Raw genomic sequence first — 27,216 nt, 5'->3', positions numbered from 1 at the left:
CTTCTTTGCCTATTTATGTAATCGTGGATAAATCCGAGTTAAACCTGCTATGGTGGATACCTAAAAGAATTTTTTTTAATAATCCTTAAAATAACATGGAATCTTAAATACATTTTTCCAGCCGAATTTGGTATTCTTAATCGATATAAGTAAAAAATTGTAAAGGCTCTACCTCAGATTTTCAGAATTTACCTTTCCTGCATCTATATATCGAAACTAAAAATATATAATATCGGATAAAATTTTAAGTAAATCAAGTTTCCTGCACTTGTAACTCAAATTATAACCAACTAATTTATACATCATTGATGAAGAGGTACTATCAATAAAATCGTAACTCCTCCTTGAACTCCACCTATGAAACTCCTCTAAACCAGAATCATTTGAAAATAATTCTAGACTTTGTTGAATGAACAAGTCGATAATGAGATCACAGACAACTTGCAAATAGTGAACATTTTTTTATTTTATTACCTACATATTTTCCCCACTTTATTCCTTGTAGGTAAACGAGAACATAAAATCATCATAAACTGTCCCTGCTCTCTGTATGCCATACTGAGCGAAGAACCTCCCTCTGAGGAAGATCTTCTTTTCTAAAATTTTGATGAAGTATATACATATGTAAAAATACCAAGAACTATTTCCAAGGCAGAACATCATCGCCACAAATTGTAGAAGAGTTGAGTGTGATTATTTTTCTAAGTGGTGGATGCTTAAGAGAAACAATATAGTGATTTCACTTCAGTTTAAATCCCTATGGTGTAAAAATAACAATGGCCAGTGGGAAAAATGAACAAAAAAATGTAGCGAGTGCTTTATGAATTCTACATGTAAGACTCCACCATGGTGTCTAGAGAATTTTGAGAGGATACAAAAACAATTTGAAGAAAAAAAGAAAAGAAAGGAAAAATACCTAAAGTGTTTATATAAAATTACAGAGTTTTTTCATCCTTTCTCCAGTATTCTTTTTTTCCTGTATAAATTCTTCCACTTCATCCCCTTGAGGATGCCATTGGAAGATATATAGTGAGAGATGGTGGAATTCTAGCCGTCTGCAGGGGAAAATGCCAATTGCTGTAGAATAATTCAAACGAAAGAAGAAAATATTTTGATGCTCCGGACCACTTGACTCCCACCGGAAGTTTCAGACAAAAGATTCCACTGCAGGTATCTTATACTTAAGAATAAACTGCTGGGGCAAATGTTGTAGGTGTGTAATTAAACTACCATAAAGGCAAAATGGGTTTATTGAAAAAGTTTATTCATATTACTCTCTAAGAGCATTAAATAATGTAACCACAATGCATAGCAATTAAGTGAAAACTCTTGCTTCTTCATTCACAAGAAGAATTAAGTAAGTATAGGTATTATCTTTGCTATATAAGACCTAGTATTACAAAGAAGGGCGAAAGTGCCAAAATCGTTTCGGCCCTTCCTCATTTGAGGGGAAGGTAGATGGCGCACGAGGTCTTTTTAAGGAAATTTGGGGGTAAGTGAAATGCAAGGAGGACCTTCCTCCCATTCACAAGATCATTTGCTTTCGAGCGCTCATGGTGATCACTTGAAGGGTCGCTTGAGCTGAGCGTTTTTTCTATATGGACTTTTTTCTATATGGACTTTTTTCTATATGGACTTTTTTTTTGTACCTACGTTGAGTGGGTTACAGTAGAGGTGCACAAAAAAGGGCTGAAGGAAGAAAAATGTACACGGAGTTGAGTTCAGATCTTGCAACATTTTTGGTTGTACATGAGTGGGAATGAACAGAAATACATTTTCTTTCTCTTTTGCACAATGAGATCTTCCAAAGTCTCGAAGAGCACAAATTTTGTCTTTTCGAGCAAAATTCTGCCTCCAACACGCTAGTTCATTCGACATGAGCTGATATTGTTACTAATGAATTTAAAATACTTGATATGAACTTTTATTTACTTTTTTTTTTTTAATTTTTTAGAAGTTTATTTAATCTCTTTTTGAGTCAACTTTGAATCAAAAATTTTCTTCTAAAGGTTAGTAAAATATTAATTTTGAAAACTCCGTGGAAATATTTGGTAAATTAAAAAAATATATAGGTACTTAATTAAAAATAAATAAATTCAAAAAACGAAATCGAATTGCTTAAAATATAATAATTAATCAATATTTGGCTAGACCAGAATAATAGAAAAATTCTATTTGCGGATTTAACCCTCCGTATACTATGAGGGGCAGGTGACCAACCCTAGAGCTATATTTTGAATTATTACACCTTAGTTCTTAGAGATATACATAGAACCAAGCTTTGAGAAATAAGTTTTTTGGTTATCTGAGAAGATTGTGTAAAAATTTCAGGTCAATCCGACCACCAGAATAAAAGTTATAAGGAAAAAATATATAAAGAGGGAATTCAAAAATTGTTGTAACAGTCAAAATTCCATTTTCTCTTCACTTTGTCACTATTAGTCTCTTTCTAGAAGATTCTAACATAAAAAAATTATTGAAAAAAATCATCAAAAAATACATTGAAAAATTTATTTTTGTGTTCAAAATGGATAAAAGACTTATTAGGGAGTACCAAGGAGTCTATTAAAGCTCATTTGACTGAAAGATTTTGCTTTTTTGCAAAAAATTCTATGGGGTCGGTCACCTACCCCATTGTAATTCACATAAGTGTTTTGGTCACAGTACGGAGGGTTAAGGCGTTTAAAGAAAAAATGTGAACAAAACTTTTTATAATTTTTAGCGATGTTTCAGCATAGTGTTACTTGGAATTTAGGATTTATAATTGTGTTTGAAGTAGTACATCGAGTACATCATTATGTTGAAAAGATAGTCAGATTAATATTTTAAGAATAAAAAAGAATTCTTTTGAGGCTTCCAAAAATACTTTTCGCATGTTAAGAAAAAAATATTCAAAAAATTTTTCTTTTAGCGCTTTTTAAATCTTTATATTTCTTCATTAGCTGGGTAGTGCAGAATACGAAACGGATGAGTGGTTTTTACTAACTTAAAGGGATTTCTCAGTCAGTATAATTATTTTAATCTGAACATGTCACTTGGGGCGAATTTAGTCGCTAATGTAAACAGTATGGAGTCACTTCACTCCAATTTACGTCTCGCTTCGCGGGGATTAGTTGCGCTTCGCAAAAATTTTAGATAAATTCTAAAATATTGGTAAAAATTAGGCTACTCGAATGTGGTTTAAAGGGAAATAAATACGGCTGTTTAAAATCTTCTGATATAAGAGGCATCTGTATCAAATTTCATCACGATCGGTCAAACGGTGTAGATTTGTATAGCCGAACACGACGGAAGATTACCAACAAACAGACCTTTCTTTATTATATAGATAGGTATTTTCTAGCCTTCCATTCCAAAAATATCATGGTTGATTTTGTATGCTTCTCTGTTTTAGTGATTTGAAAAGTAAAATACTTTGTAACGGATTAACAGATGAGAAGTGAGATTAGAAACTGCAAATAATATCTTAGGTGAAAAACCATTTCCAATGTCGGAAAATATCATCAACTTTATTTAAACCTCATATTCCCTCAAATGGCCTTTAAAAAATTCTAGGACGAAAATATCACATTAGATTGACCTATCGAGGAAAATATCTTGACTTAATTATTTATTATATAAAGTTTTCTGTCCGATAATCCATACAATTTCACACTTATAAATCCTAAAGATGCGACAAAAAATATGCCGAAACATCGCTGAAAAGTATAAAAGTTGTGTTCACTTTATTCGTTAAACTGACAAATAGAATTTATATTATTCTGGTCTATATTTTAATCAACTCAATTTTTTTCAATTATTTTTTTTTCTTTTATTTTACTAACCTTTAGAAGAAAATTTTTGATTCAAAGTTGACTCAAAAAGAGATTAAATAAACTTCTAAAAAATTAAAAAAAAAAAAGTAAATAAAAGTTCATATCAAGTATTTTAAATTCATTAGTAACAATATCAGCTCATGTCGAATGAACTAGCGTGTTGGAGGCAGAATTTTGCTCGAAAAGACAAAATTTGTGCTCTTCGAGACTTTGGAAGATCTCATTGTGCAAAAGAGAAAGAAAATGTATTTCTGTTCATTCCCACTCATGTACAACCAAAAATGTTGCAAGATCTGAACTCAACTCCGTGTACATTTTTCTTCCTTCAGCCCTTTTTTGTGCACCTCTACTGCAACCCACTCAACGTAGGTACAAAAAAAAAGTCCATATAGAAAAAAGTCCATATAGAAAAAACGCTCAGCTCAAGCGACCCTTCAAGTGATCACCATGAGCGCTCGAAAGCAAATGATCTTGTGAATGGGAGGAAGGTCCTCCTTGCATTTCGCTTACCCCCGAATTTGCACCAGTCCGCGCGCCATCTACGTTCCCCTCAAAAGAGGAAGGTACGGAACTCTTGGATTTTTTCATCCCTTCAGAGATTGTATTACTATATAAAATCCTTCTACAATGGTATTATATTATTTTAAACTATTTTCAATATAATGTGTTCCTATTGAACTGTTTTAAATATTTTTTGTATTCTTCTCTTCTTCCCTTGAAGAAGATAAAACAGTAACTTAAAAAGTAATATTTTACAATCCTTCAATTTTGGAAGTTTATTCGGCATTATCCGGGTGAGAATCATTGAAAAATTTAAAAACTTTTCTCAATTTTCAAAGAAATTGCACCATTTCAATTTTTTCCCAATTCGCTAAGATCAAAAAGGGTTTTTTCAAGAATTTACATTTGACTCTATTCTTGCAAAGGGAAGAAAAAACCTATCCTATAACTCAAGCACCCAAACAACTAATTTCTGTACAACATAATAAATAATAATTTAAGCACAGTTCATTTACCCCATTCATTAGTCTATTTCTGAAGCAATACTTCACTAAAGTCACACAGGATGAAGGATACTGTGCGGACACTTATGAACAACTTAAGCCACCAAAATAGTGTAGGAGATTGCGGAAGCTAAATGAAGGGAGCAAGTATGGGTCAGAAGGTTCAATATAACCCTCTGTGGACTGGTATGGGGGGAGGTATTGTCAGGGTGAATATTTACGATATCAATAAATTAAGTGTGATACATGAATGAGGAGAGTGAGGAAGAAAAGTAGCTAAAGTTTATGTTTATGTTGCCTTTGGGCGATTTTAGTTTCGCGACTGTTATATCTTTTATCATCAACCCCCTGATGTTCTCAAGTATACTTCTCCAATGCTCTTATGGTGGTGTGCCACTTAAGTTTATGCATTATACCATTAACTTCCGCACAAAAATTTAATATGAAAATATCATAGAGTCACTTTTGGTACTGCAACTTGAGGTAACTTCCTTCTATATCTCAAACTATGAGGCTCTTCTCTGTGTGTCACCCCGAAATGTAAGTTCAAGAAATTGTTTCTCAACTTTCTCCTGCCACATGCCAGAATGGTGAGTTCACCACTGGAAGACACTTTGAGATGGGAAAACTATTGGATTAAAATCTTCCTCAATAATTCAAAATGCGGAAAGGGTTTAAACACGAACCGGGAGGGGGTGGTTCAATCTCAAACTCAGCTTGTCTTATTGCAAATTTAATTGGTATAGCATGCTATACATTGATGGGCTTCATCTTGCTTACACATAGGTATATTTATGTCTTTTACCCATTACAATCGGCCAGTTCGACGACCCAGAGTCTGTCTTACTTGCACATTCATATGTAATACCACACTCATGTTGCGAAGCTTCAGCGAAGAAGTAACACACAGAGCTAGACAATCAATGTCTTCATGTAGAATTTGTTATTCTACAAGCACCGCCAGCACAAGAATGGTCTTAGAGTTTACCTGTGATGCTCTATTCGTGAATGAAATGAAGAGAGATATTGAGAGCCGACTATGAGTATATTTATCAGTGATCGAGAAAGAGATGTGTTGGGTTCTCTCAATGCGCGCCAACTGTATAGCTCAATGCCCGAGGATGCTTCAATATATGAATATTAAGTTGGGAGAGTATAGTAAATTTAATTAGACATACCTACCTCGAACAATTACAAATAGTTTTTCAACATAAATTATTTAATATATAATACGTGGGGGCTTTTACAGTTACATGTGTTTATTACAAATAGATTTATGCACTAGTTCCAGGCCATTGTAGTATCAATATTCATTGAATAATACTAATTCGAATTGACTCTTTATTTGAAGAAAATAATTGAGAAAACTCCTTCAAAGTTCAACACAACAATTTCATTTCCATCTAAGTATGAAGCAGCATAGGATTGAGAAAACATTTCAAATATACATAGAAAAAATTAGAAATGACAACATTTCCAAATTCCACAATTCATAAAAAAAAATATTCAGAGAAATATTCCTTTGACGTAGGTGGATTTGTTATTTAAGGCAAAATTTAGTACATTTCAGAAACAGTTACCTATAAATTTCCCAAATTTTATTTAGAATGGTAAGAATTGAATTTTTTCGGCGTTGTGTGGAAAAATAAATAAATAATTCTGGCGAAGAGGTTACCGAAAGCCGTTAATATTTCATAGTTGGTAAATATTCAAAGGAAGGAAGCAACAAAATGTAAAATTCCAATTATCTTGATACAATATATAAATCTTTTCTACACTTGCAAGTGAAATAGAGCAAAAAATATTAAGTAATGCAATTATAATCCTAATAAATTCATTATTTTCAATTCAATTAGAATGGAATAAAGTGTTTTTGCTGCGTGTTTTAGAAAGACTAGAAAGATATATATATACATGCCAAATGGGAAGCGAATGGCGCGGACTTTGGATAAATAAAGTAATTCAGTGGATGCTTCTTCTTCCAAGAAGTTATACGGTTGAATGTACGCTCATAGCTTTTATAAATTTACAAATGGACCACAAAGCTTCAATCTTGATGTCTTTGTGGCGAATGTTCTCATTTTGTTTCAAAACAAACCATTTGCAGTTGAATATTATGAATTGACTCCCCTCCTTGTAAGACAAACCAATTGGTATAATTGTCTCTAGGGGGATAGAATTGTTTTGGATCTATATGGAGAGAAACAGAGCAATCAATGAGGCGGGAATTAATTGTTTGACAAATATAGACGATCTTTGATGAGATGAGGCGGTAAATATTGAATTGAGCACAAAATAGCAAACTGCTAGGGAAACTTTTGCGTAATATACCTAATGCTTGGGTATTGATGAGAAATTGTCCAAAATTATCTGCTGTATTAGTCAGATGAAGTTGGGGGAATAATTAATCACTCCCACATAAATCCACAAGCAATGTTGGTGTGTATATGTATCATGCGACGGGTTATGTCTGGTTATGTAAGTTTATTGAAGAGAAAATTGTTCGTGGTCAAACTTCACTTTTCTGTAGTTTATATTACCCCACTTACATTACACACTTGTGATCTTAAATTGAATTGAAATCCACAGAAATTTGTTACCTCCGGTTCCTGTCGTTTATTTTTCATCAAAACCACGAATTTTCGTGGTGTGGGCGAAATTGGAAAAACTTTGAGAATCTATGGGAGATTAATTGAAGTGAGCATATATTTCCTCAAACTTCTCATACCCCTCTTGTGATGTTCCCCTTGTGGAAGGTCCTCTCTCAATAATTAATACCTCAACCTACACTTGGGAGATTTATTTGTTAATTAATTACCCACTCGTAAACATTTTGTCTCATCCCGAATGACATTTGCATGTTTTTTGGCCATAAACATCAATAATAGCTCCTTTACCACTTAAAATGTAATCGACGCAAAAAGGTCTGAATTAGCCGGTGAGATGTCTCAAAAGGACATATGACCAAAATAATCTCCCCTATGTAGTTTTAGTTGATTATATAAAAACCCCACTGCGCAACTTTTTGTATACATACCTAGTGTGTATTCATTTACTTTAGTAGCCAGACGACCTTCTTCTATAACCCCTTTTCTCTAGGATATTAAAACAAAATTCATACAATATGTCAAAGTTGCATGAAAACACTCGCTGACCTTTTGCCACTACTTCCACCCACACACGACACTCGAACTTTTCAACATGCGGTCAAGCGGATACAAGTACAATAATCTTTTAATATTCTACATCCTATCTTTAGCAGAGATAGAAAAGATTATATAGAAAGATGTTGTATATTATATCACAAACAAACAAACTTACTTGAAAGTTTAACTTTAAATCTGCAGAAATTCTCTTCTTTTTTTTTTAATTCATGAGTTTTAAGATTTTTTTGTATTCTGTGTAAGAGATTTGAAATTCTGATTAGACTTTGACTTTACTATAAAGTAAATGGGTATGCCACGATTGTGGTATTCCAACTATAAAGAACAGATTTTCTACAGAATTCAAAGCATAATTTAAAAAAATAGAAGAAAATAAATTCATTGTATAAAGTAGACTAAAATAAATAGTTATCACATACTGTAAAGCATAGTGAAAAAGACCTGCTTTTTGTTTACCGGTAAAATAGCCTGTGTAGCTATCAACATCAAGTCAAATGAATGTGTTAATTGATTTATATAGTAGAATGTGTAACAAGGTATAGTGTTAGGGGAAATCCACGTAGTGCCATCCAGGAAAGAGGATTATGACACTACACGGATTAATGGTTAGACCACTACTTGGTTGTAATCTGACACAATAACCGTCACTATGCCACCCACCAATACCATCAGAGAGAAACAAGAGAAGAGAGTACAAGAGGAAACCACCCACAATAACAAAACCACGTGGAAATGATATTTTTCTTCCTTTGGCTGCAGTGTGTGCGCATGAATGAGAATAAATGAGAGGGTATAGCATAAAATATGTGAGAGAGTCTACATGTTCTCCAGCATCTGGAGCATCAAATCTGCAGCATTTCTCTCCTAACACCATCAACTCTCCATGTAACCACGACGGTTCATTCATCCATCGCCCGACACCACGGCGGATTGGGCTGAAAGAGTGGACTCCGAACCATGTTCCACTAGTCACCTGTGAATGTTTGGACGAGCAACATCGAAGTGCTCCACACGCTTCACACCGAATTCCAAAGTGTGTCTATTGTATATTCAATTGAAAGAAAGGAAATTCCTACGGTGTATTGTTCTTTTTTTCGCGGATTTCTTGGCAATTCGAGGAGTCAAAGCGAGAATTTTCGTTATATACACCCACGAACCATTTTATTGTGCATTTTCTGGCTCTTTTTTCATCATATCGGATTACATATTTCCTTCTCATGAAAGAAGGAAACGCGTGAAATTGCAGCACTAAAGAAACATCGCAAGGACCAAGGTTGTTTTTTTTTGCGAAAGGCTCAAACATTTTTTAAGAACGCAAAGTAAAATATACGTGTGCATGTGAAGAATCCGGTAAAATTTCCCTCCGCGTGTTCAAAAGCTAGGGCTTCGCTAAGATAAACAGTATAACTAATAACCTTAGAAAGTGCCGTTAAGAGGTGAAGAATTCCATGGATTTCAGTACATAAGGCTGAGTTGTGCGAATTTCAATAAAATAGCATTTTCTATTTGGATAAAAAAAAAGATATACAATTTTACTTGCAAAGTCCACAGTCAAGCACATGTTCATCAGTATTGATTGATTGATTCAGTGCAGTGTGTTATGTGCTTCTAATTGGAAATCCAACAACAATTTCCATCTCACCAAACGAGATAATCCTTCATTTGTCTCCTACTGTGGCAGCTCAAGAGACATTTTTTTTTTACCTATTTTAACACCCCGGAAAATTTTGAGAGTGACGTAGAAAAAGAGAGAAAAAGCTGCTATACTGCAAGAGTTGTATCAATAAACTGGGCCACCAAACTGTTTTCTATATGTAGGACATAAACGAAAAAGCTTCATTATCTTCCCATCTTTTGCTGTACAAGTGATTTTGAAGAAAAGAGGTGCGTGCAAAGTTTTACCTTTTCACTTTGGTGCTTGGGTTATATAGAATTAAATTTAACACCCAATCAAAATACACCCATACCCTCTATTCAAAAAAAATATCACCTCCTTTTTCCTGACCAAAGTGTGAACTCTACACAGAATAATACGACACGAACATTAAACTATGAACAAACTCTTTTTATCTGACTCCTTTTATCTTTTGGAACTTTTGTGCAAACTTGTGAATTATTTCCCTTTAGGGCTATTTCTTTGTCATCCCCATCCCTCTATTATGCGCTACAAAAAAGAAAATAAAAGGATTTTTGGTGAGTCCGTGAAAATTCAAATATATATGTATTTCACAATTTTCCATAATCTCGTAGAAATACCTCAAGTTTCCAAATATTGCCCATTGTTAAATAAAGAATTCATAGTATTTCAATTATTTCCTAAATAAAAAAACAATTTTTCAAAACAGTTTTTGCATTGAAAACCTTTTTGTACAACAACTTCTTTCCCGCCGAAATGGATGGAATCACCTTGAGAATCTAATTGAAAATTTCCCTTGCACAAAAGTCGTGCAATATAAATGCGAGGCTAATAGTCTCCATAAAAGTGCTCGCACATACTTCCCGGACACATTGCCTTTGTGGAATTGACAAGAAATTTATAGAACAGAGAGAAAATACGGCAAAAATCCTTTTGAACTTATATTAATCAAAAACATTTTTAGGGTAAAGGCGTATAAGGAAAATTCTTCTCCTTAACCCGAAAAGTTGTGAAAACTTTAATAAGTCGGTGTAGTCCTTGAATTTATAGAAGAGAAGCAACAGTTTCTCTATGTAACCTACAAGTTATATAATCTGGCATACATATATAAACTATGGGTAACAGTGATAAGGATTCCAGGATTTACTCAATACCTCTTCATATTCCTATATAGGAACCTATATATAAAATTAGAGTAAATAAACTCAAAATGTTTTGCACAAGTTAAATAGCCTAAATATGAATTTAAAATAGTCCTGAAAATTAAAATTTCAATAAATTTAGTTTATTTCGATTAATTTTATATTGTGTGATTTAGAGGAAAATTAATACGTCTCTAAAATTCTAAGAGAATAATTATGTAGTTTTTTTATTATTGATCATTTTTTCATAGGATAGGTTAATGAACCTGCTAATAGTATACGTTCGTTACTATTTTAAAAAAACTTATATGAGCGGTAAATAAATTAATATATAAATAATTCGCACTAAAGTGAAACGGAGCGATAATATTTCTCACTCAAAGCTGTAAAAGTGCATAAATAATGAAATAAATACCACTTGACCATGAATTCTAAATACCTCAAGCTCATCGATGAAAAGTCATGCAGAATTTGTCAAAGCGGCGTAACACAGACAGAGTGAGAAATTAAAAGAAAAAGTGTCATATATTTACAACTTGTTCTAACAATTACACACTTTTCTTTTCAACTCCACATTATTTAAAGTCATTTCACTTCTTCTTCACAATAATATACCTACTTCTTTTTTGGCATTCCTCTTAAGAGGAGACAATTTGCTCGTTTCAATTGCAATTTACTTTTTCTCCATTTCCACAATACCGGCGCTCTTTAACAATAAAACTTTCTGACACAGTTTGTGAATGAGATTTACTTTTAAAACTCTCAACCTCTTTGATTTTTTCTGCCCCATCCGCAAGAACTTGGCCGTTTTCTCGGTCTTTTGGACGAATGCCAATCCAACCGGTTAATTGTTCCAATTTTATGTTGTTGTTGGGTATTGAAGTCTTTTGGGGCATGCTTCATAAGAGAGCCCAATTGTGTTTTTTTTAAAGTATATAATACATATTTTCTGAATATTAAATGCATAATTTGACTGACATCATTTTCTCCACACCAAACCACCATATTCTTTGCCATTGCTCACCGTACTGAGCGATCAACACCTGATTTGGGCTACTTACGGGTTTTGTTGTGCAGTTCAACGAACTTTCCGTTATTTCTTCGTCACGTCGTGGTCGATTCTTATGGTGCTTATTCCATAAAATACGCTTCAAGCCAACACCACAAGAGGTTTGTGACTTCATATTAGCGATTCATTGAAATGGGAAGCCATTGCCCAAATACTTCCAAAAATTCGCGCTATATACATATGTACATATACTATCTCTATACCACCTACATACCCTACCGCTCCAAAGCGCAATTCATTTTCTCCCCGTATTTGAAGTAATTTATTTATTTATCCCACTAACGTGTGTAGAAATTTAATAAAGCTATTTGTCAAATACAGATTTAATTCAACACGTCAATTATTTACACTATATGGTCATACACAACAAAAATGCCATTAGCACGCATCTAAATGCCAAAAAGATGAATCCTGTTAATCACTTTTATCGAAATATTGCCGATTGGTATTTCTTGGTTTCTTGGGCAAGTATAAAATAAGTAAGTTTAATTTGAAAAAGGCAGTATAAAATATATATATATATAAAATATATATAATGAAACAAAACATCCTCTTTACGGCCACAAAAAAGTTAGGGCTAGGCTGAAGTCCCGCAGGAGCTTCTTCCAGACGGCCAAACCTTTGACTGGAACCGTGGAAGAGGAAAGACTCAAACTTTGGGAAGACTCTTTCCCACAAGCTTTTGTCGAACAAAAAGAGGGCCTCCCACCTGGTGGTGATCTTGACTGGAAGACCTGGAGAGCTTTAAATCGGCTGAGAAGTGGCGTAGCGCGGTCAAAAGACAACAGAGCTAAATGGGGTTTCCTGGATGACGGTAATGTTCTTTGTGACTGTGGTGAAGTTCAGACCACTGTACATATGTGTGTTTGTCCTTTATGTCCCACATCATGTGGAGTCGAGGATTTTATGTTGGCGACTGAGCGCGCCACTGACGTAGCCCGTTTTTGGGTAAGACATGTGTAAATAATACTGCCTCGATACGATATATATATAGTATAAAATGATCTGATGCAAAGTAATAGAGCAGAAAATTTCTTATAAAATGCTCGTAATTGGATATTACAAGTAATTTTTAAATTACGCAAAAAGTTAACCCTTTTTTTGATAACACGCTGGAGCAAAATCTGTGCATTTGTTAAATTTAAGAAATTCTACAGGAATACGATATTTAAAAATAAAATAAAAAAAGGAAACAACTTTTGTGAATACTATGATAATCCAAATAGAAAATTGTGGACGGAAATCATAAACTGAATTTTTAGACGGCATATAGCTGTCGAATTTGATTTTTCATGAAAATTCCCAGCATATACAACTCATTATGAATCTTCAGCACATGCGGGCTGACGGTTAGTCATTCTAGCAACCGCAATTAATGCACATTGCTCTGTTGTTTCATTAGTTCGTCTAACTGCAAAAAGCGTGGGAAGGATGATAATGGCAATGGCAGGCTTACATCACTGACTGGAGGTAACAGCGTTATGCTCACACGAAGGCCAAATTGTGGTACCCACTATTGGGGTAGCCGTCATTTCCACGCAAAATATTTATTTAATATAAAACTCACCTCCCAAAATGCACCACGTAAATGAATTGTTTGGTGGTGATTTAAAGTTTAAATTAAATGCCGCGCATGAAGCTTTTTTTGTCATGGCTAGCGCGGTGACAATAGAGAAAAATTCTAATTGACGCCCATTAGTTGCCTCTAATTTTCACAACATGAGAATTCCGTAGTAAAATACACATAAAACTATCCCACTATAAATAGACCATCTCTCTTGAAAAGGTCTAAAGAGGCATTAAAAGTGATGTGAGCTTTTCCACAATGTTCTTTTGTTTTTGGGAAAATTTCACACCAAATGTTCCTGAATATGTAGAAATTACCAGTAAAAATTATGTTTTTTTACATACATCTTGAAATGTAGTATTTATTAAAAAAATTATTGCAGTTTTTAATAAATTCGAAAATTTTCTTTAAATTTTATAACACCGGAAATATTGAGCATCTCTATATTATACTTTCCTAGTTGGTATTATATAGTTGTAATACTTGTAAATATTTTGTGTAATGAACCTTTTGGAAAATTATCTCTCAGTTACTATACAATGTTCAAAGTAAAATTTTAACTCGTGCAATAACATTCATATACAATTTCTTGTATTACAGAGAGTTGTGTTTTTTCCTCGAAAATTTTGTTCGAAATGCAGGAAAAGAGTAAAAACAAAATACAAAAAATTATGAAACAAAAATTTACTAATATACAAATATATTACAAATATCTTTAACATAAAAAATCATGCTAATGAAAAACCTTTTTACATATAGAAAAAAGTGTGAATCCAATTGGTATGTGTAGGTATATATTTTAAGGGATGAAATAGCCGGCTGGCAATCCAAGTTAAAATGCGTCGAGTCCTTAGTTGACAAAGACAATAGAAAAATAAACTGTAAAACATGTCTCTTTTAACTCTTTCATCCACGTTACCTACATAATATTAAACGACAAGCACGACTTAAAAACAATTACATACGACAGGTCTTACATACATATGAACATAAAAAAAGGGAGCTATTTTTGCTATTCCCCGTGTTCTTCTATAAAAAGCAAGTGCGGGGACATCATGTTTAGTGAAAAGCGAAAAGAATAAAAGATAAAGAGAGATTAATTCACGGCAAAGTACAAACGTGGCGGAAGACTTTGTAAAATGTTGAAAAACATAAGAAAATTCTATAAAATTAAAGATAAATATACAAGGACCCTAATTATCTTGTCACGTTTCACGTTGTTACTGAAATACGCAAAGTGGACATCGAGAAAGGAATTCACCATGGTATATATTGTATGCAGGAATGGAAAGACAATTTAAAGAAATACGCAGGAGACAGTAGAATTGAATCAATTTATTAAAAAAAAAAAAAGAAGGAATCACATCTAAAACAAACTTCTAGCAGTGTCGCTCCTTTGTGAAGTACAAAAAGTTCTACAGAGAGACAAAAGGAATTTCTTAGATTTTTCCAATAATAGAAAAGAAGTCCTTCTAAAAGTGATTTAAATTAAAAACAAACTTTACAGAAGCTAATATTTCCTTAGAAGATGGTATCTATCTCTCATTACAAAGATGGTACAGAAGCTAGGAAAAAAATTATCTTGTCTTACAAATCATCTTTAACGAATGTTATTAAAAATTTCAACCATTCAGAACAATATGAAATTTAAAAAAGCCTTCAAAATTCTGTAAGTGAGAAATGCAAATTTTTTTTTTGTTTTTCACCTTCTCAAAAGGTTTATTTGTAGATTTTTTTTTCCAACTATTCAACATTTTGTCATGCATATCATCTAATCATAGATAAAAGGAAATATTCAAAAAAGAATATTTCACAAGACCATGGCTTATACCAAAAGAACAAGGAGAAAATTGAATTTATTCTTGTCCATAATTAAAATGGATATAGAACAACTTGGTGTTTCTTGTATGTAGTAAAAAATTGCAGCATTCATTGCAAATATTATGTATTATCTCGTTCACATTTCTTTCCGAATCTTGTACCGTATTTTTTTTTCTGAGAAAAACGGACAAGAAGCTGCTAAATAATCTCCATAATCTCACAGGATGGAGTATATGGGAGTGGGACATGTCTGGAAAAATATCTGTTGTATATACAAATTTTTTCACGACTTGTGTCTACTACATTAAACAAATAAAATTATGCATATCCCGACCAGCGGATTTGGATAAAAAAAAAGAAATTACATCTACTTCCTCTTCCTGGCGCGAACTGAAATGTTCTCTAAAATTTCCACATATTCCCATTACATTTTCCACAGAGCACACCCAGCAGAAATGACGAGGATGTAAATTTTAAACAACTTTATACAACTCGAAAGAATGTGATATCCTCCAATAAGGACAAGGAAACAGGAAGAACGGTGTCATGACATTTTTACCACTATTTCTTCATCTTGAACTCGCTCATCGTTTGTTTATTTTTGCCACACAATATTTCTCAAGAGTTCTTCCAAAACATTCCACATCGCCTTCATTTTTCCATCATCATTCAATGGGTACCCATTCGTCTTTCCACCCAAACTATAGTGCGTCTCTCCTTCGCATATCTGGCCATGTCAAGAGGTTGGCGTATAGTTTCCTCATTGTACCACTGTTTTAGGCTATATAAAGAGAAAGACCGACATAAAAAAAGAAGACCCCTCTATTGCCATTTCAATATCCCAATTTCAGCCACGTCTTCCACTCCTTGTGTTTTTCATATATAAACTCATTCAATATATGCTTATTCGAATATATCAGAAATGAAAATTCTCCCCAAAATGGTTTGCAGAAAAAGCAACGAGGGGGATGCATTTATATGAATAACTGTAAGCAATTTCACCGACAAAACATTTTCGTAGAGAATGAGAATATATTGTGAAAATTTTTGACATTTTCCCCCGCATTTTGTGCACATACAACCACTATTCACATCGCATAATCCTGGTCAACTCTCTCTCTCTCTCTCTCTCTCTCTCTCTCTCTCTTTCTCCATAATATAAAATTAGCAAGTCTCGTTGTATTTTAATAATTGGAATATAAACATTAACATGTTATGCGCTAATATTATCCTTTGCTGCAGGATTCTACTGTAATTGATATAATGAGAATTATAAAAAGGACATTTAGGATAAAAACTAATTCAGTTTGTCATTTGATTGTGAAAATATTATTTTTTAATCGCATATATACCTACACTTCGAAAAGAGCTTATTTTAAAGCTTTGGAAGCCCAATAAACTTTTAAAATTTAATTCCCTGGGAAAATGTGGAAAATGCAACAGTTAGTTGTAAATATAAATATTTTGAATTTTCAATTAAATAAAGCAAAATGAAAATATTTCTTTGTTTACATTTAAAATGAAGAATTCTTTCATTCAATTTTTCTCATAATTATGTAATTTGCAATTCTCTAATGAACATTTTTTATTCTTGTCGTTTTCTTGCTACAATATTCCATATAAACCGTTAGTTAAAAAAACAAACTCTGTGAAAAAATAAAGTTTATCCCCTTTCCAAATTAAAAAAAAAATCATTTCTTTGAGAGACTTTGTTCAAAATTTCTAAACTTTTTTAATTAACATTTTAAAAAATCTGGTGAAAATTCAATTTCATAAATTGAAATAGGAACCGAATAAAACAATAATAATAATAAATAAATTCTAAAAGATGAAAGCCACACAATGTAAATTCTACATTGTTAAAATATAATTACCCCTATCCTCAACCTGTTAAACAAATATTAAGTACCTATATAGATGTTAATTAGTTCGTATTCCACGTGGATTTTATACATTGATATAATAATTTATTCGGGCCCCTGGGAAAATGTGAACAATTTCAATTCAGCAGAGTTTACAATTTTTGGTTTTTTGGCTAGAAAATATTATTAAATAGGCAGGAATACTATCCCAAAAATATTCCAAAAACCTCTCTAAACGTAACTCTCTCTATTCGTAACAAATGTAACAGATATAAGGAAGATAAACAACTAATTACAAATTCACGTTTTTATATAGAGTAAAGTAAGCCCGTATAAAATTATTACGTTAAATATTTTAGTGATAGATGTCAATTAATATAATGCATTAACAGCCATCAAAAATGTGTATTCAAGCAGCGTCGAATTAATGATGAAGATGAGTTGGATTATTTAATAATCCATTGTCTCCTCTTTTTGTACCCCCAAATGAGGTCCTTTCCTGACACACACCTAATTACATTTTAATCGATTAACAAACAGTATCTACACATATAACATTAGAAATTGCGAATAATGCTTTTTGGGGGGTCAAAACTGGGTCACAATAAATGAAATATGTATTTCACGAAACGGAAAATTTGTTAACCCAATTCTGAAAATTCTACTCACACCAAACAGAATGACGCTTATTAACAGCTCTCTGATATCGAGCTCATCATCCATCAACTTGTGCACATACGCGAATGGATTTCCAACCAGTAATGTTTTCCCCTAATTATACGTCTCGAGAGTAATCGAATGACTGCCATTTCAAAACTCATCAAAATTTTCTATACACTCAACATGAATACCAGACTATTGTCTTCTAAGAGCGCTAAAAACAGACAAATTAATGCAAAATTTGCCGGATTTTAACTGGAAATACCAAAAGGAGAGTCTGAAGACATTGAGAAGATTTCTCGTTGAAACCGTTGTCCATGAACTTCAGGTTTCTCAAAAATAGTCAAGTTTGAATCTGACGATTGTGGTTTGCTTTTACTGGAATCAGCGATAGTCCCGTTATTGTGTGGTTGGTGAAAAATGTGTTAGTTTCTGCATTCTCTGCACACAACACAGCAAAGAAACTAGCAACTTTTCAACATAGCCCCACATACATTTGCACATATAGCATCCACTCTAAAATACATACATATATAGGATGAAAATCTCTAATGAATTACAAACATACAACCTCTTTACAAAGAACTTCACCATCACCTTTTCCCCGTCTATATTCTCAAGTTTTGTACTTATAGGAATCATTAAGGCAAGAAGAAACTGGATGAAAATATTCTGAGAAAATACAAGCGCATACAAGGGCTAAGAATGTATGTATATGCCTTGAAATAACTATATAGCATGGATAGTTTTGCGATAAATTGTAAATTCCAAGAGAAACAATGTTCTTTCATGCGAGATGCGAAGAAGATTGAAGGGAGAATATTTATTATGAAAGTCGATGGAATGGAGAGAAAAATGCGCCATTCAATTTGATTCGTACAAAATTTATTAGCGAACAACCTATGATCCAAAGTGACGAGACAATTGCACAATCTGCAAATCACACGCACAGCAAGGTACTTGCCACATTTGGGACAGCAACCAGGTGCTATATACAAGATACTTGGAATAACCACGACCAGTCTCCATATCACTACAGTGAGGTGCACAATATATAGTTTTTTGATTTCTTTACGTTTTTTAGTTTTACGTGTATGCACTTAAAACTTTGAATCGAATTAGCCCCAAAAGATCCCACTTTCTTACTAAGATTTGCCCCACGCCATTTCAACTTGTTCAAAGTGAATTCTATAATTTCTTTAAAAACTTAAAACCTTTTGTTATCCTAGCGACTACATATCAGACATTTTTTTATGAGCATTAAAAATATATTTCACCTTTATATTTTTTACTTAATTAATTTCTCTTGTATAGAACTTATTATTATTATTAATTAAGTTCAAATTATGTTGTTTACTGTAAGCCCGCTCCATGTGATAGATGCAAATTGAAAAAAAAGTCACTCACGCCCTTTGAAAGCTTCACACGAAACACAACATAATTGTTGATATACACGTACATAACTCTAAAATAATTTACAAAATAGTACCCAGGAAAATTGGCGGGAATTGCGATAAATAGTAAATTATATGTGCAAAGCAATTAGCACTCAAAAAATATTTCGTGTTGATTTTTCGGCACTTTGCCATCACATTTCATATGAAATAATTTTTCTTTGAAAATGTTACAAGTGAGTGATGGAGTATCCAACATATATGTACATATGTGTATGTAGATGGTATCTAACCTCTTGGCACTTGATGCTGCGAAAATCATTATAAAAGTATTGCAAAACATTCAATTCACGTTCCTCAAATTCCAATTTATTTACCACGCTTCAAACCATTCGCGATTTGAGGTCTGTAATATTTAAATAGGGTAAATACAGCAGATGTGAAGAAAAAAATAAACACGACACTGTGGTGGAAAAACGATTGGCTTGGAGAAAATAAGATAAATCAAATTTAAAATAAACGATCTAATGCACAAATCAGAAAATCCTTCAAGTGGAAGATTTATATCATTTTTCCTCGTGTGCGTGTGAAACTACCAAGCTGAGCATTTTTTCATTATAATTCCACAGCTTCTCTAAAGTCAGTAAACCACTATTAGGGGATGGTAACTAAACTGAGACTATGTACATACTCAGAGAGAAACCGAGTGTGACAGAGCTATTTCACACTCGGAGAAGTGTGAAAACACACCTGGAGAAGTGTGAATGAGGGTCAGTGACGTCACCGAAAATTTCAGCAAATATTTCAACAAAGATGAAACTTGAGTTTCATGGTCATTTCAAAAAGTATGTCGCAACCCTTCAAAAATTCGTTTCTGTCAAAGGAATTCGCGACGACATGTCGTAAGACAATTCTAAAATTTTCCTCTTTTCGAGATTGGATAATTCTTTAAACAATTTAATCACTTTTAACTTTTTTATGTTATTTTTTTATTTAATAAAACTCAAAAAATAATTTAAAAAATAAGAAAATATTTTTTAAAAAATGTAAAAAAAAATCGGTGGAAGAGAACACATTTTTAGGTTTTTAGGATCTTTTCTTTTTTCAATCGGGATGGCGTCCTCTCATCACATACTTCCGGCCGCCATATTGAATACCAAAACCTTATTGACTTTTTTTATATTTCCGAATCTACAAAAAAAGTTCTGATTTTTAATTAATTAATTTTATGAAATTATTTTAGCTAGGCACTAAAATATCTAATTAGAATGAGAAATTTGTATTCAAATGAAAACTTTTTTGAATAAAAAAAAATACAAAAAATAACGATTTTAGGAAATTACCTTTTTTATTTTTTTAGTTTATCAAAATTGGTAATACTGAGTAAACATTCTAAATTGTATATAATAATTATAATGATTAGGAAAAAAAAAATTTTCAAAAATTTTAAAAGTTATTGAAAAAAAACACCAAATTCACCATTTTGCCCCAAGGGGTACTTTTTACTATCAGTGTTCTACGAGAAAACTTGGAAATTTCTTTTGGAAAATTCAGATTAGATTCGTGTTTAGCAATAGTTACTCTGTCTAAAAATGCATTTGGATCAAAAAATTGCAGAGAATTTCGCCAAAACTTAATTTGTAGTTGAGAGGTCAGAGTAACTTTGAGGTTCGAAAATTTTGTTTTTCAAATAAAAGCCAAAATATTAGATCAATTATTATGAAACTTTCTAGGCTCAGGCAAGGGTATGAAGTGCAACTACTGACAAAATTAGACAGATTAGCTCCCACTGCTTCTTGAGATATTAATTTTAATTTTTTTTCAAATTCACCATTTTACCCCAGTTACCCCTATGAGTTAAAATTTTGTAGGCAATTAAAAAAAATGGTCGCCATTTTGTGTGCAGCCCTCACAAGCCCCGGGAATTTCATTTCTTTAAAAATGTTGTACAACTTTGCGTCAAGTGTCGTTTCTCACATTTCCTTTTTTCCCATAACTATAAGAATTTGTTTTTTACGTAGATTTTTCATTTTTTTTTAATAAAAAATTTCCAATTTACTTAATAATTTTTTACAACTTTTTTTTATTTAAAAATTGAAATATTTTAAATTAAAATAAAGAATAAACATATTAAAAAAAAATCATAAAAAATACAGTGTGGTTGATGCTCGAATCATATTTCTTTTATAAAAAATAATAATATTAAATCCGCTTTATGATTATTTTAATTTAAAAAGATAAAGATATAAAGTTTTTATATTGTTTTTTTTTTCTAAATTTTATTTTTATATATTTTTTTATTAATTTTATTTTAATTTTTATTTAAGGAAAAAAATTTAAAAAACTTATATTATTTTTTTTTTAATTTTTTTTAAAATAAACTTGTAAAAAACTATTTTGGTTTTTAGAGGTAGTCCGATTGACTTTAATTTTTTTTAAGGTAGGTTAAAGACTTAAAAAATTTCAAATTTTTTTTGTAGATTCGGGAATATAAAAAAAAGTCAATAAAGGTTTAGTATTCAATATGGCGGCCGGAAAAATGTGATGAGAGGACGCTATCCCGATTGCTTTCTAAAAGAAAAGATCCTAAAAACCTAAAAATGTGTTATCTACCACCGATTTTTTTTACATTTTTTAAAAAATATTTTCTTATTTTTTTAAATTATTTTTAGAGTTTTATTAAATAAAAAAAATAACATAAAAAAGTTAAAAGTGATTAAGTTGTTTCAAGAATTGTCCAATCTTAAAAAAAAAGAACATTTTGGAATTGTCTTACGACATGTCGTCGCGAATTCCTTTGACAGAAACGAATTTTTGAAGGGTTGCGACATACTTTTTGAAATGACCATGAAACTCAAGTTTCATCTTTATTGAAATATTTACCAAATATTTTTTTCTAGATAATTTATGATTTATTAGACGGTTCTAGCTCTGGTTCTATTTGAGCTTATATTGCCGTGGAAAAAATATGCGAAATATTTGCCAATAATCAACAAAGATCAATTTTATTGTGTCTTACAAATATATCAGTAGCGACATCTATCGATTGTTCCACAAAAATTTCAGAGCTGAAATTTTCGGTGACGTCACTGACTCTCTTTCACACTTCTCAGGTGTGTTTTCACACTTCTCCGGGTGTGTATAAGAAAAAGTCGGAAGAAAAAGTGTGTATAACGGAATGAGTTCTCTCTGAGTAGGAAAGAGTGTAGAGATGGGAAAGGAAGAAAAATGATACAATGATGGAAAAATTCTCTTACACAATTGTTTTTTTTTGCACCCTAGTCGGATATGCACACACAGATCCGGATAATGTACAAACTGTAGAGGAAAAGCAAAAAAAAAACTTCAATCTAGAATTTTCTTTTTGCTCCAACACCAACTATTCAGGAATTTGTGGCAGTAGAATTTAACGCGAGGGGCGAATAATTTATTTTTGTCAATTTCGAAAAATTCTCTCATTAATGCAATTATTGGTTCCTAGTTTTCTAGAAAACATGCTGCTATTGATTGCAGTAACAGCAAAAAGTAAAAGGATAAGTAACATTTGAAATTATAGTTATGTTCTATGATGCAAAATTATGTTATCATCCCCCTTTTACTCTCTTTCTTTTCAATTCGCTTCGCTGGATTTGCTAATTTTGTTGGCAGCTTAAAAGAAACGATGGTACTTGGTACAGTACAGCATCCCCTTGGCGCTAAACGTTAAAATTGTTCGGTGTAGTTTTAAAAGATGAGACAAGGCGTGATAAATTTTCCACATGAACGAATTGAACAAAGGGATGGCTATTTTGTACAATTCGCTGTGGAAAATCTCCCACTATCATCTCACTTTGTCTTCTCTGTTTGTAACACATTTAATGCAAATTTAGTAGCAAAGAGATACCCCACACAAGATAAAGTTGTCATGGATATAGTATGGGAATTTTGAAAATTGATTGTATTCCATCTAACATTTTCCAAGATTCATTTAGTATTCCTCAACATTTCCACAACAAACATCTACTAGAGAGTATCCTCTTTGCAAGTGAAACTTTTCTACACACAAGAATAGTATTACATTGTGTGATGATATAAAATCAATTATGATAATTTATTTCATCCATGATGGACACTTTCGCTTTCCTCATCGTCATGTTGAACTCACAATTGATATGTCTTCAGCAATAATTTACTCAGGCAGTTTTTTTCCTTTCATTCACATTTCCTCTGCTCTACCTGTTTTTTTTTTCTTTCCACCATACTACTTTTGCCTTTTTCCCACCTTTTTCTGAGTGGATGAAAAAACAATTCCCCATGTGACAAGAATTATTGGATGGTGACTTAAAATTTCATATTTTACCATCATGTGACACTCACACGCCAGGACTGCATCTCTCAATATATGTAGGTATACACCGATAAAGTTTATACCTGATACCGCTATGATATTTATAGTATTTCACATTGTACTAGACAGGAGCACGACAAATTTACCTGTAATTGATATAGCAAGCAAGAAAGTTGTGGGTGTGAGATGGGACTTTCACACTCCGTGAGAAAGTTCTTTGTCAGGAATTAAATTTATGCATGAGATGACATAAGAAAACAATGTGATATGGCAATGAAGATAAAAATTGCTTCCTAATTTTTTCCCACATCTACGGTACTTACACTTTATAAATAAAATTTTAAACCGTAATTTATGATAAGCATAAATGTTTCTCGTCTCTTATTATTATTATGTGGAAGCAAAAAAACACCTAAAACTATTTCAATGGTTAACGCTTCGCATGCCAACTTAGAGATTTAGTAAATTTTAAAGAAAAATTGGAACGACTTTTTCAAGCTTAAGACTTTTTTTTTAGTAATTAATCACATATAAAATTGGCATAATCTTTCGTCAATATAAGCTTGAATAAAATAAATCAATCAATATTCACTGAGAAAATACGTAATCTTAATATATAAAGCTGAAATGTCTGTCTGTTTGTGGCACATGAACTCCTCCGAAACGGCTGGGCCGATCCTGATGAAATTTGGTACGGGGGTAGAGGGGGTCAATACGAGTTGCAAACGCTATATGGGATTCCGCCCCCTCCCCCCTTTATAGCGCCCCCACAGATAGATTGATTTTTCCCATTTTCTACCTGCTGAAGGGTCAGATAACCGTATTATTTATCCCCCCTACTAATATACGCCCCTCTTTTATAGCTTAAAATGGAGTTTGCTCACACATGATTGGGGGCTCGGGTTGACTAGTATTTATATATGTACATGTTGCAGAGTGTTAAGAACATTTTGAAGTTCTATTAAAATCTATTGGTTTTGGATTGTAAGCTGCATAGTATGAAAAACTAAATTACAAATAAACATGGAACATTTATATAAAAATGCAGAAGAATCCATTTTCAGTAAGACATCGAGAAATTTTCTGCTTATTTTTTTCTTGTTAATTTTAAGTAAAAGAAACTAAAAAAAAAATTATCTTTACGTCACATAATAAAAAGTTTTCATATTTTCTACACTTGCTGTTGCTACACATTTTATGCTTATACATATTTTACTAGCTATACCTACATTTTTAAGTGAGCTTTATAAATAACTTGATAAATATTTTGTTAAAATTTTCAAACCTCAATGGAGCTTTTCATTCAAGAGTTTGAAAACATATATATACGAACATATATAGTAAGTAACTTATATATAGAAAACAGCAAGGGCAAGTTTTATACCAGAGACACCAACTTTCTGTGACCGTAGGGGTGTTAAAATTCAATTTGCGGTGCATCATCGCAGAAATCCCATTAAACTTGGTGACTATTGAATTTATGAATGAGTAATTAATATCTAGATTTGTCTCGCTTTTCTCTATTTTACACAAAAAAAAAACGTATTATGAATTTCTTTAGGACTTCAAATGAATAGGCACCTTCAATGGAATACTCATTGAGATTGCATTGCAAAGAGATGATAGAAATTCCATCTCTTCACACCATGTTCATTTTTCACAATTGCCGCTTAGGTGACGCGTGAATGAAAGAAAAAGTGTTTGATGGTGCCTAAAAACACCACTGATTTGTTCACGCCTCAATTTCTTCATTCCCTTTTCTGTGTGCAATAGTATTTAGTTCTCTTTGAATAACTTTTTTTTGCATCGTTTTTTTTTCTTTCTTTACACCTCCAAAAGACAATTGATGTGTCCAAGAGGCGGCAAGAGATACGATAAAGAGAAAATTTTCAACAGACGACACATTAATTGAAAATTTATCTTCAGGTGTATTGTGTTAAACTTTTATTTTTTGTGTGGAATTTTTCTTCATTTGCTTTTTCAATGTCCCCACACAGACAATTCTGTGCGAAAGGGCTGGACAGCATAATGGAATAGTTGTTAAAGCTTGAGAAGTAATTTTGAATGTAAAGAGAAGAGTTGTGCAAGTTAAGGATTTGTTTACGATTTTTTTGTTTGATCTGATAAAACTTTTAATTTAAAAGCTTTTCATAGTATTTTAATGCACATTATGATTTTTTTTTCTTAGAAAACTTTGCCAACCCCATAAAATCTTCAAATTAAAATCTGAGGCTAGAATCTGTTCCACAAACTAAAATAATGCACATTCCTTATGCTCTTATTATAATGTGTATTCAAATACAGTTTCAAACAATGTTCATAAACTTTATCAAAGTTCTCCCACTTAGAACAACTTGAATATTTATTAATTAGGCTGTGAATTTTTAGAGCATCCATATTGGATGCTTTTTTTCTTGCATCAGACGTGTATCTTTGAATTTCTATATGTCAAAAAAGTGACTATTTCAACCAATAATAGGCAAGTAAATTGCTCAGTGGATGCAATAATGTAATATTTCACTCAATACTCCTCAAAAATTATCACTAACGACATAAAGAGTTAAGTCCAAAGCATAAAAAACGAAATTGAAAAATTGCTTTAACACGTTAGGGTTCATAACACGACAGCAGTGAGACCCAAACATTAATTATGCATAGCAAGAAGATAAACTTATTTCTCACACCACATCAATAAGACAGAAATATTTGCTTCTTTCCAAATATAGGTCACGTTCACAATCTTATGATTTTTTTCCCGCATTATAAAATTTCAATACCTCTTTTAGATGCAACTTTATATTTTTAGTATAGCCCCTACCTTCTGGCAGTTATGTACCATGAAAAATCGGTTGTAGTAAAAATTAATAGTTTCAATTATCCGACAAATAATTGGTTTTGAGCTGTCCAAAATGGGTCGACGTGTGTGAAAAATCAACAAAATCATTGGATGGAGAAAAAGAAAATTTAAAAGATTATTGTGTGATCCCTCTCAGTCACTTACTCAATCATATTGGTTAAATTAAGAGCTGTTGAGTACTTTAGATGTGTGATTTAATGGAAAATTGCTTCTTCTTTTTTTCCTCCTATGAGATTGTAACAAAAAAAGACAGAGACACCGAAACAAAACATTTAAAGTAAAAAAGCCAACAAAGTGTGACGAATTTTCATTACTCAAATTGGTTTGAGAAAAGAAAATGAGAAGGAAGAAATAAAAACGAGTTGAAATGATAAATTCCTTTTTGGGTGATGAAATTTAAATTGCACATTGAACATTTTTAGACTTGTTTCAAATGATATCGTGCTAAATTTCAGCAAAAACTTTTCCTCTGAGATGCATAAAACGTTAAAATTAGGTAAAATTTAAGCTAAATAATAAAGTGGACGTACAACGAATATTTAGAAATCTATCTAATCTATTTTTGCCAATTTGGTAGCATTCTGTTTTATTTCACTTTAATAAATTCCACTGAGCAATTTTAAAGTTTTTAAAGTGAAATATGCTTATGTACTTGATCAAATCGCTCTATCATCAAATTCTACAAAGAAAGGGACAAACAAGGTTAATTTGCAGAACTTTCTTGTCGATTAATCAAATTGTAATTTTATATTTATGTTTCTTTTTTTTTTAATAGCACGAAGTAAAACTTTTTATTCTTAGTTTTAATAATAATAATAATAATTTTATTTCACCCTTTTACAGACTAGTGTTTTAGGGACTATTCTTAGTTTTATTTATGTACTTAAAAACAATACAA

At 32.1% G+C, this 27,216-nt stretch overlaps 2 protein-coding genes across 5 annotated transcripts in view; one reads left to right on the top strand and one right to left on the bottom strand.

The window, feature by feature from the left end:
- Positions 1 to 27,216, bottom strand: part of LOC129789529 (rab3 GTPase-activating protein catalytic subunit) — a 68,666-nt gene that overhangs the window by 6,609 nt on the left and 34,841 nt on the right. The gene's annotated exons all lie outside the window — the stretch shown is intronic.
- Positions 8,950 to 27,216, top strand: part of LOC129789530 (leucine-rich repeat and fibronectin type III domain-containing protein 1-like protein) — a 51,120-nt gene continuing 32,853 nt past the window's right edge. For 3 of the 4 annotated variants that reach the window (XM_055826368.1, XM_055826367.1, XM_055826365.1), the window contains exon 1: positions 8,950 to 9,867. The gene's annotated coding sequence lies outside the window, so the exon portion shown is untranslated. The remainder of the gene's footprint in view (positions 9,868 to 27,216) is intronic. The other variant, XM_055826366.1, reaches the window with a different exon arrangement.

This window comes from Lutzomyia longipalpis, chromosome 2 (assembly GCF_024334085.1).
Source record: "Lutzomyia longipalpis isolate SR_M1_2022 chromosome 2, ASM2433408v1".
NCBI lineage: Eukaryota > Metazoa > Arthropoda > Insecta > Diptera > Psychodidae > Lutzomyia > Lutzomyia longipalpis.
The sequence above is the reverse complement of the archived record's forward strand: the minus strand, read 5'-3'. Positions and strand labels throughout refer to the sequence as shown.